At 40.3% G+C, this 21,360-nt stretch overlaps 1 protein-coding gene and 1 long non-coding RNA gene across 4 annotated transcripts in view; one reads left to right on the top strand and one right to left on the bottom strand.

Annotated features, from left to right (window-relative positions):
• The window catches only part of LOC127414398 (uncharacterized), a 136,282-nt gene that overhangs the window by 12,897 nt on the left and 102,025 nt on the right, over positions 1 to 21,360 (top strand). The gene's annotated exons all lie outside the window — the stretch shown is intronic.
• On the bottom strand, positions 16,129 to 21,003 carry LOC127414405 (uncharacterized). Of its 3 annotated transcripts, none has more exons than XR_007892788.1 (9): positions 20,232 to 21,003; positions 19,763 to 19,859; positions 19,553 to 19,662; positions 18,009 to 18,116; positions 17,837 to 17,899; positions 17,584 to 17,612; positions 17,409 to 17,491; positions 17,140 to 17,233; positions 16,129 to 16,893 (listed from the first exon to the last, which is right to left on the bottom strand). It is a non-coding gene; the product is annotated as an uncharacterized LOC127414405 (long non-coding RNA). The 3 variants fall into 3 exon arrangements; XR_007892786.1 differs by having other exon boundaries at positions 16,129 to 16,882; XR_007892787.1 differs by having other exon boundaries at positions 16,129 to 16,882; positions 19,780 to 19,859.

Below are 21,360 nucleotides of genomic sequence, written 5' to 3'. Positions count from 1 at the left end.
TGATTACCACACAAATTCATTTCGATTCATCCCTCATTTTTGTAAAAAACTAAAATGTAAAAAATCGAGGTTACAGTGAGACACTTACAATGGAAGTCAATGGGGCCAATTTTTGGAGGGTTTAAAAGCAGAAATGTGAAGCTAATAATTTTATAAAAGCACTTACATTAATTCTTCTGTTAAAACTAATTTATTATTTGAGATGTAAAGTTGTTTAAATCAGTTTTTACTGTCATTTTAGGGTTTACAGTGTTAGTCGTCATGGCAACGAATTTAGAAAATTGGATAAACTTTACACAGAAAAGGTGATCACACTAAAATCATGTTAAAACACATATTGTTTATGTCTTGTGTCTATATATTTGAAACAGTGAGTATTTTAACATTTATAAATTGGCCCCATTGACTTCCATTTTAAATGCCTCACTGGAACCCAGATAAAAAAAATACAAATAAAATTGTTTTTTTAAGGAAAGGAGGGACAAATCCAAATTAATTTTTGTGGTTTTCAACATTATGCCACAAATACTGTCGATTGAGCTTAACTCATATTGAGCTTAAATGAACAACACATTAAAATAAGACATCGTCTAACAATTAGTCTGACCAGCCTGACTGAGTTGTCTTTAGTAAGACAGTCTAATTTGCATTGCATTATGGGTAAAGTAAGACGATGAACAGCTTAAAAAAATGGCTGATGGTAGGCGCTCAACACAGTTCCCTATCTGTCACTCACTCGATGTTGTGTCGATGTAGTGACACGAGGGGTCACTCTTGGGAGCCCGAGACACCTCTGGTCTTTGATAAAAGGCCAATGAAAATTGGCGAGTGGTATTTGCATACCACTCCCCCGGACATACGGGTATAGCTGGTATGCAACCACTCATTCAGATTTTCTCTTTGGAGCTGAACGGTCGATGTTTACTGAGCTGACTGTTCATAAACCTCTGCTGGATCTGACAGTGCATTTCAGCGTCTTCTCCCCACTCTGCACTGGTGCACTGCAGAGAACGCCCCTAGGCGCTTCGGCAGAAATAAGAGAGTATATTTTTCAAAAAGAGTATATTTCTCTAAAAGAGTGGCACACACGGAACGTCTTTTTAAAGACGCATCTTTTTAAAGATGGCTTTCCGTTTGTGTGTTATTCCTGGTGGCGGTCGTTACCTCTCAACTTCTGACGGTCACGATCGCTGTTTTTCGTGTCTGGGCACGACCCACGCGGAGACAGCGTTCGTGGATGGATCATGTCCTGTCGGCCTGGTGCGCTGGCTACGAGGCACACAGTGGTCTGCCCGTCACACACCGCCAGTTCACGTAACACAGTTCAGCCAGTTGCGGCACTACATCGACACAACATCGAGTGAGTGACAGATAGGGAACATCCTGGTTACTTGAGTAACCTCCGTTCCCTGATGGAGGGAACGAGACATTGTGTCCCTCCTGCCACAATGCAGAACTACCTGCTGAAGTGGCCGGGACCTTGTCTCGGCTCCTCAGCACAAAACCTGAATGAGTGGTTGCATACAAGTGTAGGGCTTTACTGGTTGTTTAGATCAGTGTTACTATCAGAAATAATTAATAATTAATAAATTAATTAATTGAATCTAACTCATTAAAACCTCATATGGGGCTCCAGTAAATGTAGTGTGCTACGTTTAGGAGCAAATTTGGTTATTAGCAATAATTAATAATTATCAAAGAACATTGATGAGAATCAATGTTAGCTTTTTTTTAAATCCTTTAAATTAACAATTATCAAAGATAATCGTTAATTGTTAACATCGATGAAACATTAATTAAAATTAACACTAGCTTATTGATCATTCAAATTCAACAACCATCAAAGATAATTATCAATATCAAAAATCAATAGAATATTAATAAGGATTAACATTGACAGGGCACCACCCTGGAATCAGGGACTAATAACCAGATAGTAAAACAGTCTCAATATTAGATTGTTTTCTTAGGAAAATCGACATCCAAAGAATATAGACTTTCGTGAAAAAAACAATGAGTGAAGGTTTGAATCCGAGCACTGACATCCCGTCAGCATGACACAGGCGTATGCAAAACAAACCAAAACACTTCTCTTTGTAATATAAACAAAGTTTATTTATGCAGTAATATCAATTAATAATTAATACAATGCAGTCAATAAACTTCCGACTTACAACTACAAACTAAACAGTGATATGATTAGATATGGAAATAAAATAATCCTATAACACATAAGGTGTGTGTGTGAGAGTGTGTGTGTGTGTGTAAGGAGGGACGCGCACAAAATGGCGGATGTGACTCTCGTGGAGAGTATGTCACGCGAGACTTCCGGCCAGGGAATATGACCGCGAATGGGGGCGGCGAGAAACCAGTCAATGGTGTCTATCAGTTACCGCGTGTATCCGCTTGTACGATAGCTTAGGGACAAAGCTGGGCTTTAGCATTAAGCTATCTAGGAGCCAAAAATGTGTGCCAGAATGTTTGTGAGGGGTTGCATGCATGTGTGTGTGTGTGTGTGGTTAGTACGAGAGAGAGAGAGAAGTAGCTGTTAGTTCATCGCTCAGAGACGCAGTGGACGGCTCGTAAACAGTCCCACGTACTTTGACTCTTTAATGGATGAACTCAGTTTACCTGTCTCACCCGCGATGGCGAAATTGCACAACAGTCCAATTTGGTTGGACCACAATACAGCAAAACAAATTCGTGATAATTAATACCCTGAGTATTAATAATGAGCGGACATGGCGGTCCGTAAACTGTACAAGCAAAAACCTTGAAACACAAGAATAATACACTATAATATTCTATCTCTGCCCAGACGTAAACCTCTTACTTGAATCGCATGAGGACACAGGTAGAATGTGTTTTCCTCCGTCCTTTAACTCTGACTCGGTTCCTTGAGGCTCGGGTGATGACGGGAGGCCGTTTCCTCGCTCTTTCGGTGGGCGGTACAGCTGCTGATTCTCGGCGGGCTGGCGGAGAACTCAGAAATGTCGACTTGATTGAAGATGGAAGAGAAATCTTTAATCTCTTCACTTCTGTAGGCAAACAGATGAAGATGCGAATTGCTTGGTGGTCTCCTTCGGATCTGTTAGAGTGTTCGGTTGAACACAGAGTAATCTCAACTCGTCCAGCGAGATGGAGATTGTATGGCCACAGTTTCAAGTCGGATGTTACTTCCTTGTGCCAGAGGTTGCACCTGAGAGCAGCGATGAGCTGCATCTATACAGGACGAACAAAGTTGCTAGAAGCAAATCCCGGAAGTATTTCAGAGGTATTTCAACTCCTGATGATGTCATGGTTTGAGGTGCGTTCTGTTGTGTGCCTCATCCAATAGGAGTTGAGAGTTCGATCCTTTAGTGAGCAAGGCTTCATGGGATTTGTAGTCTGTTTTGGATTTCCTTTGTTTGATTTTGACGTGATTTTTATCAGTATAATTTACGACTTGGAATGTGGGGGCTTGAGTTAGGTTTTTACAACTGTGTTAGGCCTGCCTTTGTCTTCTATCTGAATACATGAGGCCCAACACAAGCTCCTTTTATACCTGTATGTCCTTGGGAGTGGTATGCAAATACCACTCGCCAATTTTCATTGGCCTTTTATCAAAGACCAGAGGTGTCTCGGGCTCCCAAGAGTGACCCCTAGTGTCACTACATCGACACAACGTCTCATTCCCTCCATCAGGGAACGGAGGTTACGCAAGTAACCAGGACGTTTTCCTTTGCGGAAAATAATTGCCTATTAGAAGAATGCAGTGCTTCAAAATCGATTGTAAATTTCAAATTCTGTGATTTTAACCCAAGTAATAAAAAAACTTAAGGAATTTTGTTACCATCGTAGAAGTCTTATTTTCCATGGCAACATGGAATGTAAGCAAAAGTTAGCCTAGGGGTCTGCAGTCTTACATTTTGGTCTTAATTTGGTCTAAGTTTTTATGCAACTGACTGAAAAAGTTAAGACCAAATTTTTAGACAACTAACTTGGTAGTCTAGTCTAAGACTAGACTTTATGCATCCAGCTAATTATCTAACATTGAACAATTGTATTTTTATAAATTAACATAAACCAAGATTAATAAATGCTGTTAAAGATATTGTGCCTTGTTAGTTGTGCATTTAATAATGTTAAGATAACAAATAGAACCTGACTGCAAAGTGTTACCAGGTAAGCCCTGTCTTTTTCTAATTTAAGCATTATATGAAAAAGAAGCACGTTTTCTATTCTCAAAATGTCCCTTTCTGGCTTTCCTGTCTAGACGCACACATAGCATGAAGCAATTCATTGCACACATAGCAGTCTGAACAAATGATGTGCCAGAGGTATAACTGTGTTTCCATTCACACATTTTGCAGCTGACAATATTTCCATCTGCTGAATATAAGCAGCAAGTCGATACATTGTCATCTGAGCATGTGTCCTTATCTCTCGCTCCACAAATGACCTTACAGGTATGATTTTTACTGAGAAAAATACTTCTACAGATTTTAATCTTACAACTCCATATCTGCTTCCTGAGGAATGTTCTAGCATTCGGTGGAAAAATTAGATAAGTAAATAAAACTCTGAGCTACAGCTATGAGAATCACTCCTCGCTCGGCACATTTCAATTTTGCCACCTCCCGCAGAAGCCTGAGAGCCTTAAATGAGGGTCATTTTGTCGGGTAATAGCAGCTCTCTCCAGAGAATCATTTAGTTTTGTCTGTAACAATGGCCTGCCTCAGAGAATCAACCTCTTGACAAGGAAAGAATGTAATCAGCTCCTCAGTTGCTCCTCTTTTTTCTTTCTCTCTCTCCATTGTAACGAGCGATAGCGAGACAAACAAACCCAAATGCAGAGGAACAGTTCAAGGGATTTATTTACAATAAATGTGAGCAGTCACTGTGGAAGTCAAGGATCCTGGCACTGGCTGCAACAGTGGGGAGGGATGACTGAGAAGGGCATGCCATGGCTGCGCCAGGGGCAATCCGTGAAGAGTGTGTTCGTAGAATGAGTCCGACACGCAGGCAACCGACAGATACATGAGACAGGCCCAACTAGGCAGAGAGAGTGAGGTTAGTTACTTCACACCACACAACAATCTAGCAAAGATACTGAGAACATGAATGGCTTAAGAAAGGAGTGAATTAGAGGAGAACAGGTGTTGCTCGGCGCGCTAATCAGTGGTATGATCAGGGTTCCTCTGGGAACAATTAAAGTTCCCATGGACACACAGATCATGCAAGCCGGCCGCAACTGCGAGACATGAGGGAGAGAAAATAACAAAACATACAAAACATAGCGGCAAACTCACCGGAGCCATGACACTCTATATTTACATGTGCTTTTCTGTCTCTCCCTTTACTAGACTTTCTTTATATCCTTTCTGTCTCATACTTTCACTCTTAATTTTTCTATCTCTCATTTATCAAGCAGTCACGTGTAACGTGTTTGACCCCCTGAGCTGTTAATGGCATTGTGAGGTATTTTAGACTCTCATCAAGCAGTTAAGAACATAGGAATTGAGCCAGTCAATAGTAGCAATAGTAATCCAATCAATAGTACAGTTAGAAGCTTTGAAGCTTTGAACAACACATTTGGTCAACCATGTTTTATGAAAACATGTCCAGGTCACACCCCATAAAAAAGCACAAAATATATAGATTTTTTGCATAATGAAAATCAAGCCTGTTTTTAGTTCAATTAGGATATCTGCATCTTTATATTTTTTTAAGAACCCTGTTTTCATTAATGCTTCCAGATATTTCAATATGTTTTATTATTAATATTATTATTCCTCATTATTCTCTATGGTGATTCCCACTAGATTGTCATTACTGCAATATGGTCATTTTTATCAGTATTACAGTATTATAGAAAAGCATTATTAAGTGTTAATGGTGAATGGTTTACCATTAGACTTTTTGCATTTTGACATTATTATAATGAATTTAATTAATACATTTTATTTCTTTTGCTTATTTTTTAAGCATTACACTGAACATTTGTATTGTTATTAAATATTTATGAAAACAGCACAAACATTTTTAAATATATTGGTAACACTTTACAATAAGGTTCCATTTGTTAACATAACAACATTAGTTAACATGAACTAACAATGAACAATAATTTAACAGCATTTATTAATCTTAGTTAATGTTAATTTTAACATATACTAATCATTTTTTTAATCAAATGTTATTAGTTAACATAGGTTAATCCTCCATGAGCTAACATGAACTAACAATGAAGTTGTATTTTTATGAACTAACTTTAACAAAGATTAATAAATGATGTATATTGATAATTGTTTGTTCCCTATCTGTCACTCACTCGATGTTGTGTCGATGTAGTGACACGCCATGGCTCTCCTGCAAGTTCACCAAGCCAAGGCGCTAAAAGAGCTCCACGAGGGTAGTTCTGACCCGGGATTGATGCAGGAACTGCGCTCGGTGACCGACCTCGCTCTCTGGGCGACGAAGGTCACAGTGCCAATGTCTCTTGGGCAGGCAATGTCTACCCTGGTGGTCCAGGAGTGCCACCTTTGGCTCGACCTGGTCGAGATGAGAGAGGCTGACAAGGCACAGTTCCTTGACGCCCCCCATCTCCCAGGTTGGCCTATTCGGCGACACCGTCAAGCAGTTCTCGGCGGTGAAGCAGCAGACGGAGGCCATACAACACATCCTGCCCCGGCACGGCTCAAGACCCCGCACCTCGTCTGCCCCCGCGGCCCGGCCCCCGGCGTGGAGCCCACCGCAGGAAGCAGACACCACCCGTCTCACAGCCGGCCGCCAAGAACCCTAAGAAGGCTTCGACGTGCCCCTGAGACGGGCGACCCAGGGATGAGGAGATCCACTTCTATGGAGCTGGTAGACAGACCACTCCATCCCCCGATGGAGGGCCGGGAGGAGAATCTTTTGTTTCATCTTTCGCTGCGTGCCCAAGAGGCTGCGGTACCCAAAACTTCAACAAAAGAGTGGTTTCCTTGTTCTCTGGGTCACATGGTCACATGTCAGATGCACGGCCGTCGTCATGACTGCTGTCCACCATCCCATTTTCGCAGGTTTGGTGCTCCAGTGGCAGACCCCCTGCCCCTGCGCACCCAGCTGTGGCACAAACACGCCCACACCGGGTTGGCTCCGACGGACTCCTCGACCAATCTAATGGTGGGTATCAGGAGCCAGGTAAGTGCTTCGATGTCCCTGGACTCAGCACAGCCACGGGGCTCGAGCCCCCGCGATGTGGCGCCTCAGGCTCCGCCCTGCCCCGCCAAGAGGCCCCACCCGCTGGTACGTCCGACCTGATTATCCCTTTGGTCCCCCTCGCCCGGAGTTTGGACGTGTGGCTTGCGCTTTCCAACCCATCTCGATGGCTGACCCAGACCATCCGACTCAACTACGCGATTCAGTTTGCCAGAGCGCCGCTACCTTGCGTGCAGAGATCGTAACCCATCTGTGCAAGGGCATGATAGAGCCTGTCCCTCCAGCCAAGATGAAGAAAGGGTACCGAAGAAAGGCGGTTGGTTGCGGCCAATCTTGATGCTGACGCAAAAACGCATATCACGCTCAGGACTTGCCACCCCCCGTGGCGCTACAAGCCCACTCTACTAGGAGTATAGCGGCCTCCTGGGTCCTGACCAGTGGCGCCTCTTTGGCAGACATCTGCAGAGCAGCGGGCTGGGCGACACCCAACACCTTTTTGAACAGGTAAGTTCCGGGACAGCTGGCCGGGTGTACCACTTGCATATAGCGCCTTTCCCCTCCCATAAGGTGAAGACATGCGCCTTTGACTCCCAGTTGTGTTCACAAGTTGTGATCCCTGGATGATTTTCCTCCATAGCCCTGTGGCAGACGAGTTTGCGGAGAAACTCGCTGCCGGCCCAGTACATGTGCTAACTAAGCCCTGTACTGGGGTAGGTGCTCCCCATGCGCTGGTTCCCCATAGGTGACCCCATGTGATATATATTCCACTAAATCATTTCCCTGTCGGTAAACTGCGTCTTCCTTGGGCAGAGGATCCTCTGCCCCCGGTCACCATGCTTGTAGAAACTCCTCCCCCCTCAGGTAGGACCTACCAGGCGACTTCTCCACATGACATACTTCCGACAAGACTTGGTAAGAACATGTGACGTATTTCCACTCTAAATACCCCACCCCACCCCCCCTTCTCTGGGCAGGGTGTGGTCTCCTTGGTGTCTTCCCCTTAGGAGTGACACCCCCCAATGTAGACATTTATGGCCCCCAGTCGGTTAACAAATTCCACTCTTTTTAGGGAGAAAAAAGAGGAAAAGTGGCCACAGCTGGGCTAGCCTGTCCCTATTTGTTGGGCAGTCAACTTGTACCCGAAGGACCGTTCAACACTCATAAGAGCATTGGGGGAGGTTACGTGACAGCCTGGTGTGCTGGCTACGAGGCACACAGAGGTCTGCCCGTCTACGTAACACAGTTCAGTAGTCGTGCCGTTTTGTATAGGGACCCCTAGTGTCACTACATCGACACAACGTCGAGTGAGTGACAGATATGGAATGTCCTGGTTACTTTCGTAACCTTCGTTCCCTGATGGAGGGAACGAGATGTTGTGTCATTCTTGCCACAATGCAGAACTACCCACTGAAATGGCCAGACCTTGTCTCGGCTCCTCAGCACAAAACCTGAATGAGTGGTTGCATACCAGCTCCTTTTATACCCGTATGTCCGGGGGAGTGGTATGCAAATTCCACTTGCCAATTCCCATTGGCCTTTTTTTGAAAGATCAGAGGTGTTTAGGGCTCCCAAGAGTGACCCCTAGTGTCACTACCTCGACACAACGTCTCATTCCCTCCATCAGGGAACAGAAGTTACGAAAGTAACCAGGATGTTCATGATACCTAATGCATTAACTAATGTTAACGAACCTTTTTGTAAAATGTTACCAATATATTAAATATATATACATTGTTTTATATCGCAGTAATAAGTATATTTTTTTGCATTGCATGAGGCACAAGTAATTGTCAAGAATTTAACATGCAAAAGCTTCTTTAAGCAAAATGCAATTTGTTGTGTGTTTCTTTTGATTTGGGGTAAAATATGGCATGTTCTTGACAGGCTACTGTATGTAAAAACGGAAAAGAAATGGATTAATATATTTCGATTTTGCTGCTTGTAACTGTGGATATGTGAGCAAATTCTGCAGGGAAAGAGACTGGAACTTTCTAAGATTATTTCACTGAGAGTCAGTCGCTATAGTTTAGCAGAAGGCATAGCAGTAAAATTAAACCAGAATAACCCGATATTGAGTGTGATGTCCTCTTGAAAGCTGCACTGACTATTTAAAATTAAATGGAGAGTGAGTCAGACAAGCAGTTTGTGATATTAACCAACTAACTTGCATTTTATAATATAAAGTTATTAGCACTCTAAAAGTGGGTCAAGGAATGAGGAACAAAATGTTAATCTTCTTAATATGTTTTAAAAACAATATTCATATTGAAGAAAAAACACGCTGGATCATGCTAAATATGTAAATATATGTAAAAGCAGATGTTGAAATTTTCCTTTACTCTTTCATCCACTTAAATGCTGTGAAGTCATTAAAAAAGCTGCAATTATTCAGGCTGGTTTATTTGGGCACCATTTCATAGTGCAAGAAGTTGCTAAAGTTGGGTCATTCCTGTTATACAGAATAACCTTTGAAGACTCATCCTCAAATTGTTCCATCCCCGTTTGACTTTTTTTCTTCTATGGAATACAAAGGAGATTCTTAGGAGAATGTTAGCCTTATTCACCATTAACTTTCATTGCATCTTTTTCCCCTACAATTAAAGTGAATGTGTTCCACATGAAGTAAGAAAGTCATACGGTAAACTTAGCTATTGCTAAGTGAGGAATTGACAGTTAGCTTCCAGAAAGTTGTCAACCTATTCATTTTAATATTCGCTTAACCATGTTTTGTAATCTTAAAATGATCATTCCACTTTCTATAGTGATATGAACAGGATGAAATATTTCACAGTGAGGTAAACCATCTTGCACAAAACACAATACTTAAAGGTGCAATATGTAAAAATATTCATGTAATATTTGCCTTTTTTTTGCCAATGTGTGAACGGCTTGTAACGCAACTTAAAAAATGAGCCCTTCCCGGACTTCCTATGTTGCCTATTAAAGCCTGTAGACTGATTTTCATGCGAAGGGAGCGGGTCGCTTTTTGCTGGGAAAATCCAAAGGATGTGACGTTTATGCGCACTCCCGAGAGCCTCAGTGCTTCTCTTCCGCTATTCAACAGCGACAACTAACTGCAACACTAGGTAATGTTATCTTAGAGATGGAATCCAGCAAACGTCCGGCTCCCAGCACAACACCGACTCCGACACAAACTCAGAGTAAGCCCAAAAAAAAAAAAAAACTTTTACTGAATCCCATCTGGCTAAGCGGAAACGTGATCGTGGTCGAGAGAAAACTAGAGTGAACATCAGCAGGGTATTTGATTCCTGGAGGGACCTTCGTTCGGTTTTGGGGATCAAAACAGACCCTGAATTGGCGTTCTTCTTATTGTACAGGTAAGCTTACATAACTGCAAAGCATGTGAAATATAGTGCCATAAGGATTGATCTGTGTCATTTTAGCTAACTTGATCTTGCCTGCTAACACTGACGAATTGCAAACTACCTTGCTTCGTAACTTTCAAATAATTTCAACGATCTTCTCTTTATACTAAAAGTCAGGTATGCTGATTCACAGTAACTGACATAATGTTCATCTGTAATTATTCAGCAAGGTAAACTACAATAACACATGAAATGAATGCTAAACAATGTTCAAGATAATGCAAAAAGCTCCATTCATTAGTGTAACGTAACTTGGTTATACAGAAAATATATACAATCTATTATTATAAAACAATAGCGCATCGAGATATCAAAATGACAGTTGTGATGGAATCACATCAATACTGAATTGTGTCAACATATTTATAATGTACAGTCTATTTTATAAACAACTACTATCATCCACCAAATTTAGCTAACAGCTATTGATAAAGCTGACTAGCTAGCTAACGCCGACATAAGCTATCGTATAAATGCAGTCAAAGTATCATGCAAAGAAAAGTGATTATTTCAAACTACAGTCTCGCATAGTCAGACCTATATCCACACTTTGTTTTAGCCCTGTTCCAGCACTGGAGTGTCAAATATAATATACAGTCTCAAAGTCTGTAAAACAATCATAACTGTGTAATTTTAATTATGCTACCTCATCTGTCAGCATGATGCCAGTGGATCACGTTCAGTCTCTTTGTTTTGGTCACTATGGAGTGCGTGTGATCACGAGCAACAGGCTGCAGTTCACTTAATGGCCACAGGTGTCATTAATAACAAGGGTTTCTGAATCTTACATACTGCACCTTTAACACTAATACTTACTAATGTTTGTGCTGTTGTTTTCCCTCCAAAATGATGTAACTTCCTGGAGGATGATGTCAACTCGCTTTTGTCAGCCAAAAGGAAATTGCAAAAGACATGGAAAGCAATACTAACCCTTGATCACTGTTCGGGTCACCAAGCTTGGTGGCTTTTACTAAACTTGTCACCTAAACCCCTCCAAAAAAAAAATCTGGGCTGGGCTTCCCAAAGCACTAAGTAGAACGTTAGCAGCACTTAAGTAGTACTTAATCTCTAAGGCGTGTTTCCCAAAAGCATCATTATCTAAGTTCGTAAAAACGTTTGTAAATTAACGAGAGCTTTGAACCGCTATTAAGTCCATAATATCTTTCTGGCATCTTTCACAGTTTATCAAAGACAATGGGACATTTAATAAATTGAATTAATATATTTTGATCATTGAAAAGCCATTTTAAACTATTTCAGAGGATAAAAGTGTTGAAAAAATCGCTATGGAATCAATAGGCAGTCTCCGCAGTCTGTGCATGAAACGTGATAGGTCTAAATTTACAAGACACGTAATACAGTATTGTGTCATATTAGCCTTCTTTCCTTTTTCCCAATTTCTCCCCTTTTTCTCCCCAATTTGGAATGCCCAATTCCCAATGCACTCTAAGTCCTCGTGGTGGCGTAGTGACTCGCCTCAATCCGGGTGGCGGACGACGAATCTCAGTTACCTCCGCATCTGAGACCATCAATCCGTGCATCTTATCATGTGGCTTGTTGAGCGTGTTACCGCGGAGACGTAGTGCGTGTGGAGGCTTCACGCTATTCTCCGAGACATCCACGCACAACTCGCCACACGCCCCACCGAGAGCGAGAACCACATTATAGCGACCACGAGGAGGTTACCCCATGTGACTCTACCCTCCCTAGCAACCGGGCAAATTTTAGTTGCTTAGGAGACCTGGCTGGAGTCATTCAGCACGCCCTGGATTCAAACTCGCGACTCCAGGTGTGGTAGTCAGCGTCTTTACTCGCTGAGCTACCCAGGCTCCCCTTCTTTCCATCTTTGATAATTATAATTGTAATGGCAATAGAAAGACGACATGTTCTTAATAAGCAAATTATTTAAGAAGACATATGTGAGTAATGTGACCAAGTTTAAATATTAAATAAATATGCCTTAATAAATAATTAAAATATGTTTAACAGAGGAGATTAGAGCGAGAGTGTGCAATGAGAGATTCCCTCTCACTCTCTCTTCATCCTCCTCCTCTTCTTTCTTCCTCCAATGGCTGGTTCAGATCGGCTCGCTTGTATTCCTTTTACAAGGCAGTAACATATTGCATGCTGCATAATGGCAGTAAGGCTACAAGTACACGGTGCCTTGAGCTCTAACCAGATGATCAATTAATATTTAGACAGATCTATAAGTAGTTCAATACTGATGCCTGTCATTTTAATCCTGTTCTGTGTGCATTTGTTCAGTTTCCAGCCAAAAAACTTTAGGCTACGTGAGAGACCCTTATGATTCACATAGTGTACATTCACGTTACATTGCGTCACTTTCATTTATCTCTATGATTGAGCATCAGTACATCTGAAACTCCATCTTACTAAAGCCATAATTATTTCTTTAATTAAATTCTATAATAGTTTGATAATACATTTTGGCGCCTCGACAAGTTTATGAACAGCTTCCATGTTTGTTTGTATTTTCACATTATTTTCATGTTGAGAAGACAAACACATGGACATACTGGCCAGAGTGATCAGCACCAATCTGGACCGGACAGCTCCCGTAATGAAGCACTTAAGTTCAACTTTATAACAAGCGATCTATGTGCTGGTTTGGGAAACAGAAGTTACTCCATCACAAAAACAGTCCCACGTTTATACTGTTCGGATCAAATTTGACCCACCATAGAAAATGAATGGATGTGATTATAACTTTTTTTTGCCAAATAAAAATCAATATATCAGACATACAGTTGTGCTCAAAAGTTTGCATACCCTTGGAGAACTGGTAATATATGTACCATTTTTAAAGAAAACATGAGTGAGCAGGCAAAACACATTTATTTTATTTTTTATGGGATTCATATTCAACTGTAGGTTATAACAGAATGAAACAATCATAAAACAAAACATGGCAACAAAGAAAAAAATGAAATGACCCCTGTTCAAAAGTCTGCATACCCTTAGTTCTTAATAATGTGTATTGCCCCCTTTAGCATCAATGACAGTGTGCAGTCTTTTGTAATAGTTGTCTATGAGGCCCCAAATTCTTGCAGGTGGTATAGCTGCCCATTCGTCTTGGCAAAATGCCTCCAGGTCATGCAAATTCTTTGGTTGTCTTGCATGAACCGCACGTTTGAGATCTCCCCAGTGTGGCTCGATGATATTAAGGTCAGGAGACTGTGATGGCCACTCCAGAACCTTCACCTTTTTCTGCTGTAACCACTGGAGGGTCACCTTGGCCTTGTGCTTAGGGTCATTGTCATGCTGGAAAGTCCAAGAGTGTCCCATGTGCAGCTTTCGTGCAGAAGAATGCAAATTGTCTGCCAGTATTTTATGATAACATGCTGCATTCATCTTGCCATCAATTTTCACAAGATTCCCTGTGCCTTTAGAGCTCACACCCCCCCAAAACATCAGTGAGCCACCACCATGCTTCACAGTGGAGATGATATTCTTTTCACTATAGGCCTTGTTGACCCCTCTCCAAACATAGCGCTTATAGTTGTGACCATAAAGCTCTATTTTGGTCTTGTCACTCCAAATTACAGTGTGCCAGAAGCTGTGAGGCGTGTCAAGGTGTTGTCATTTGTGGCATTGGCACAGTAAAGCTTCTTTCTGGCAACTCGACCATGCAGCTCATTTTTGTTCAAGTATCGTCGTATTGTGCTCCTTGAAACAACCACACCGTCTTTTTCCAGAGCAGCCTGTATTTCTCCTGAGGTTACCTGTGGGTTTTTCTTTGTATCCCGAACAATTCTTCTGGCAGTTGTGGCTGAAATCTTTCTTGGTCTACCTGACCTTGGCTTGGTATCAAGAGATCCCTGAATTTTCCACTTCTTAATAAGTGATTGAACAGTACTGACTGACATTTTCAAGGCTTTGGATATCTTTTTATATCCTTTTCCATCTTTATAAAGTTCCATTACCTTGTTACGCAGGTCTTTTGACAGTTCTTTTCTGCTCCCCATGGCTCAGTATCTAGCCTGCTCAGTGCATCCACGTGAGAGCTAACAAACTCATTGACTATTTATACACAGACACTAATTGCAATTTAAAAAGACACAGGTGTGGGAAATTAAACTTTAATTGCCATTTAAACCTGTGTGTGTCACATTGTGTGTCTGTAACAAGGCTAAAAATTCAAGGGTATGTAAACTTTTGAGCACAACTGTATAGGGGACATAATAAATAAAATAGTAAATCAGACAAATTAACGGGTGAGACATACACACACACACACACACACACACACACACACACACACACACACACACACGTTGGTGCAGCTATCATTATGAGGACTCTACATAGACATAATGATTTGTATACTGTACAAACTATAGATTCTATCCCCTAACCCTAACCCTACCCCTAAACCTAACCCTCACAAAAAACTTTTTACATTTTTACATTTTCAATAAAACATCATTTAGTATGTTTTTTAAGTGATTTGAATTATGGGGACACTAGAAATGTCCTCATAAACCACATTTATAGCATAAACCCTTGTAATTACCAGTTTGTTACCTAAAAAAAAAGTCCTCGTAAACCACACAAACACACACACACACACACACACACACACACACTTCAAGGTTAGACCAAAGTCTTAGTCTGACCCCACTGTGAGAATTTATGCTTAGATGTGCACATCAAAAAAGCTGGTGTACATTTAACTCAATTTTAACACTCCTGAAATGTACATAAGACTCCCTCCATTTCAGAGTTAAAATAACACTCTTGAAAGTGTTAAACATGTACATTAAGCACAGAGTACATTTTAACACTGTGAGAGTTTACTCGTACATCCAACAGCGGTGTATGTTTAACTCTTCATAGTGTTCTCTCATTCCACCAGTGTTCAGGGGCCGGTTGCACCAGCTGTGCGTAAGTTAAAACTTATGGGCACTAAGTCACAGTTAACGCACTACTAAATTTTTGAGTGTTGCACCATTAAACTTAGGTAGAACGTAACTCTACATATAAACTAAATATTTACAGAAGCCTCCGACCAGAAGTAACGGATGGAATAAAAAAGCAGACTGATATTTTATGATATCAATGAGCTCATATTTTGCGTGACAGGCTTTAATCCTTTTGACATACAGTATGATGTTGACATTTATGAGAGAGAGAGAGAGAAAAAAAAGTACTATTAAGTGGCTCTTCAGCATGAAACCAATCGGTGCAGTCTTCAGGGTGTGTCGCCCGATGTCAATTTTCAACACATTCAAAATATATATAAGATATTAAAATGAAAAAAATATCTGTTTTTCCAGCCAGTTGTATTAGTATTTATTTTAGTATTTAGTATTCACCCCTCATTTATTTTAGATACAGTTCCTATAATATTGTTATTTACATAGGACAAATATACTATTTATCAAATCTACTTTTATTACGTATCATATTTTAATGGGGATTTAATTTATTACAGCTGACAGTTATGTGAGAAATTAAGGTTTGAACATTAACCGTAACAAGATCAAATTGAAGTTCACGGATTTTTAATACTTCTATGTATAAATTTGAAGGCTGTTCATTGGATAAATACGGGTAAACGTCATATTATGCGACTACGCATTACTTTACAGAGAGCTTACGACCTACTAGTTAAGTCTTGCCTTAAGAACAGGTGGTGCAACCAAATTAAGCACTGACTTATTTACAAACTAACTAGTAGTTACAAAGCCCTTAGTGTGAACTTTACGTCCCAACTTACGTGAGAACTTACGCACAGCTGGTGCAACCCTACCCAGATGTGCACCTTGGTAGGGTTAAATAAACACCTGAAATTTGTTGATTTATAAAGTACTTGTTTCTTTATAATTTATTTGTGTGATACCAATAATAATGAACAAACATGTAGAAATAAAAGCAATATATTCAACCATTTGCAATTTGACATGCAATAAATACAATCACACACACACCATAATGTACCTTGACTGTACTTGACTAAGAAATTAGTGCAAGAGGATAAAAAAACATTTCACTGCATTGCAGTGAAACTAATTCAAAAGTGTTGGCTGTAAGTCCTTAACCCAAGAGAGGTCAGTGTTGTAGATTGTCACCTGGATGATGTATACATGGTTTTTAGGCAATGGGTGTAAAAGATGGTAAAGACTAAATGTACTTTAAAAAAAGAAAGTTCATCAGAAGTTGCAAGGGAAGTCTTCAATTTGCCTGACGTGGAATGAGTTGTCCATCAAATGCAAAATAGTGGATGTTGTTCTTCGCTGAGCCAGCTGCAACGTGGTTGAAGGCCGTCAGTCTTTGTAGCATGCTCGGTCAGACTGCAGAAAAACTAAAATGAAATTAGCAGCCAAGTAACATGACACATGATGCATAACAGCTTAAAAGTACATGCAAACCTTTTGAAGCTGAATATAGTCAGTGGACCCTTTTCACAGACGTGTTATGTCACATTTCCGCCTTATTTAACAACGTAAATGTAGCAAACTTTTTTCCAATTTTAAACATATTTTGCGTCCATTTATAATATTGACTTTGTATTATATTACCCTGGAGTAAGTTTTAAAAATGGAGTTACCACATCTGCTGAGGGAGTGACAGAAAATGTTGCCCGTTTCTCTCTCCTTACTGCTGGTATCCAGCGCTGTATATTTTTATCTTCCTTTGAAAAGCTGTGAAAGCACAAACATTGATATTTTCTTTTGCTGTTGGAGCAAACGGGTGAGCAAAAATTACATTTGTTTTGGTCTCCAATTCATCGCCATTCAAGTTTACCCAACTATGATTCTACTTCCGCTCTGCATACCTGGATATGTGAAATGGATCCATAGCCTCCCAGATGCTTACCTTGGTGCATTAGTTCCTTAAACCAGCAGATCGGGGCAAAAGGTAAGTCAGTAGTAAAACTGAGAATATGTCATTGTCGCATACTGTAAAAAAAAGCATAAACAAAGCATAAAAAGGCATGCAGTTCAACGGCAAATCCATGTTATAACTTCCTTAGTGACAAAAAATTATTTACCATTTATGTTTGTTATTTTGGTGAAGTACCTGTAATAAATACAACAGCATTACACAATGATACTGATCGTAGATGCCATGACCTTCCCAAGCAATTTCTTAAATTAAATATTGAATAGAAATGTTCCTTGACAGGACAAAGACTGTAGAAGAGATCAGTCCAAGCCTTGTCTCTATAATAGGCATCAGTGGCCATCTGGATGTTATCTTTCATCAATTATTTTAATGTATCGAGAAAAGCTTACAACACTTACATTCAGCCCTTTAGAATGGATCCTTCAGTGACAGGAATTAGTGTTACTGGCTTTGTGAAGAAACTGTGGGAGAAGTTTTTAGTTTTTAGATGACAACATTAGCTTGTCATCTAAACTTGCATTCTGATTACAGAAATTTGATCAATGATGAAGATTAAATTCTGGCCCACACTTTTTGTTAATATTGAACAATTGTCATCGTGTTGAGTCTGATCTCTCCATGTTCTTTATATTCGGCCAAAACTGCATGTTCCTTTTGCTTCAAAATGCCATTGATAAGCTACAAAGAAAAGAAAAAAACACATGAGTTGTAATACTCTCAAAAACAGATAATTTTGCTACATTATGTATGCCAGCTGCTACATTATGTACTTGATATAAACCCCAGTCTTGCCTTAAACTTATATTTACCCCAAATGAAAATTCTCTCATCATTTACTCACCCTCATGCCATCCCAGATGTGTATGACTTTCTTTCTTCTGCAGACACAAATTAAGATTTTTAGAAGAATATTTCAGCTCTGTAGGTCCATACAGTGCAAGTGAATGGTGGCCAGAACTCTGAAGCTCCAAAAAGCACGTAAAGTCAGTATAAAAGTAATCCAGATGACTCCAGTAGTTTAATAAATGTCTTCTGATGTGATCCAGTTGGTTTTGGGTATATCTAGACATTGCAGTCTCTTGGCATGATCATGATTTCAAGCTCGATTACAAGTGTAATCGAGGTTGAAATCATGATTGCCAAGGAGACTGCCGTCAAGAATTTTAGTGAAAAAGGAGTACAATTTTGGTCTATTCTTACCCAAATCTGATTGGACTGCATTAGAAAACATTTATACTAGAGTCATCTGGATTACTTTTATACTGACTATGTGATTTTTGGAGCTATTGAATGGACCAAAAGAGCTGTGATATTCTTCTAAAAAATCTTTCTTTGTGTTCTGCAGAGGAAAAAGTCATAAACATTTGGGATGGCATGAGGGTGAGTAAATGAGAGAATTTTCATTCTTGGGTGAACTATCCCTTTAAATTCCTCATCAAACGGAGTATTTGAGTCTTGGTCCAGCACAGTCATCAATCGCAGAGGACTGTGATAGTTTGTGAGATACAAGAAAAACCAAGGGCATTCAGAAGTATGAAGAAAGACACTTTAAAGAAATTTAAAAATGTAAATGACTAGGGGCCTGGGTATCTCAGCGAGTATTGACGCTGACTACCACCCCTGGAGTCGCGAGTTCAAATCCAGGGCGTGCTGAGTGAGTCCAGCCAGGTCACCTAAGCAACCAAATTGGCCCGGTTGCTAGGGAGGTTAGAGTCACATGGGGTAACCTCCTCGTGGTCGTGATTAGTGGTTCTCACTCTAAATGGGGCGTGTGGTAAATTGTTCATGGATTGTGGAGAGTAGCATGAGCCTCCACATGCTGTGAGTCTCCGCGGTGTCATGCACAAGGAGTCATGTGATAAGATGCACGGATTGACGGTCTCAGTAGCAGAAGGAAACTGAGACTTGTCCTCCGCCACCCGGATTGATGTGAGTAACCGCGCCACCATGAGGACCTGGTAAGTAGTGGGAATTGGGCATTTCAATTTGGGAGAAAGGGGATAAAATAAAATAAATGACAAACACTTGACTAATCTTACTGACCATGCAGCAGCCAATACAATATGGCACACTCAAAACAGCCAAAGAAATGATGCACTTAAGATTTAATTTACCATCCGTTGTCAAGCTGGTGTAATCTGCTCCGTCAGGGTGAATTCCAATTGAAAATGATCATCCCTATGCCCTACTCCTTTTGAAGGACAGATCTCTTGTTGTTGGCACTCTAAAGGGAGCATGAAAGTCCTTTATGAATGTACTTTTCACTAACAGTCTTGTAAAAGGGCTCTTTGTAAAAAAAAAATAAAAAAAAAATGTTTTTTTACTTTTATTTGGAACGAACCTTCCCGCAGTGCTGCCGTTTGGAAAAACGCCTTTAGTCATTTTTTTCCCCTCCATATTACATGAAAGAGCAACGTGATACTGGAGGGTAGAAAACAAATGAAAAACATCACATTTGAACTTTTAAAAAACGTTCCAAGTCATAATTTACACAAGCGATTTCCACAAAACTTGAAAATCATGAAAACCTTAACATAGTGAACCTCAACACACCTAAATGGTTTTATTTAATACAAATAAAAAAAAAAAACATTATATGATATTTGATGCCAAACCACGCATCAATTCAAATTCTTAAGGCACCTGTGATGCACGTGGTGCTAACATTAACTAGCTCAGAATTGGTGCACTGCAAAAACATGAACAAGTTGCCAAACTATTTGTTATACCTACTTAGAGATAAAAGCTCCACTTTCTACCACATAATTCCCCAAAAGACTTAAATGTACACACATTGAACTGGATGCCGATCATCATGGCAGCTTTCAATCCTGAAGAGACGTGAGGATTGTGGGTAATGCACTGCTCATTGGGTTAAAAGTTTACCACTGAAAAATAACTTTCTTCACAGACACAATTTAGCACTTGTAGATTAAAATGTACACTGATTTTAGCACTGGGCAACACCAAATATTTTACTCTGGAAATCTAACTCCAGTGAATTTGCTGTGTGGGAACTAAACACCATGGTCAGGTTTGACTGCAAGTATATTGTGACATCACTACAAAATCTAACAAATAGAAAAAAATTCAACAATTTTACAGATAACTGACTTTTATAATGTCTAAATATATAACTTGCGAGACAAACAGACCCAAATGCAGAGGAACAGTTCAAAGGATTTATTTACAATAAATGTGAGCAGTCACTGTGGATGTCGAGGATCCCGGCACCGGCTGCAACAGCGGGGAGGGATGACAGAGAAGCATGCGCGCCATGAAGAGTGTGTTCGTAGAATGAGTGTGTGCATTTTGGAAGTCAGGAATAGATTTGTAGAATCCTCAGTTGAAGCTTAGTGAGGTGCAGAACGACACTTAGCAGGGAAGGGCGATCTAGCTCCCGACACACAGGCAAAGACGAGGTATCCTCCGTGGAAGCCCAGCTGACACGCAGCGAACTGGAAGGCAACCACACACCCGACACACGGGCAACCAACAGATATATGAGACAGGACCAACTAGGCAAAGAGAGTGAGGTTAATTTTTCTTTTTAGAAGGTAATTGTGATATTGTGATAAAATTCAGCTAATATGATTTCCATCTTTAATAATTGTGAATTTAATATTAATATTTTATCCAATATATTAAGACATATGAGGACATCAAAATGTACTGCATAGTAGCAACGACCCACACACAGTACATTTTCATGATTATCAGCAATCTGTTTCCCGCATCACCAAACTGGTTTCCGGCAAAGGCAGCATTCGCCAGCAATGACCAATTAACTTCAGGATATTTACTCATTTAATCGTGCTCAGGCAAACTTAGAACTGGGTAACAGCAGCTGTCCAACGGAGCTAATTAACTTCTCTTACGTTAAGTTCTACGATCTACCAATTTGTTTGTGCAGCTGTTTCTT

The sequence above is a fragment of the Myxocyprinus asiaticus genome, chromosome 23, assembly GCF_019703515.2.
Source record: "Myxocyprinus asiaticus isolate MX2 ecotype Aquarium Trade chromosome 23, UBuf_Myxa_2, whole genome shotgun sequence".
NCBI lineage: Eukaryota > Metazoa > Chordata > Actinopteri > Cypriniformes > Catostomidae > Myxocyprinus > Myxocyprinus asiaticus.
This window is presented reverse-complemented; position numbering and strand designations above follow the sequence as displayed.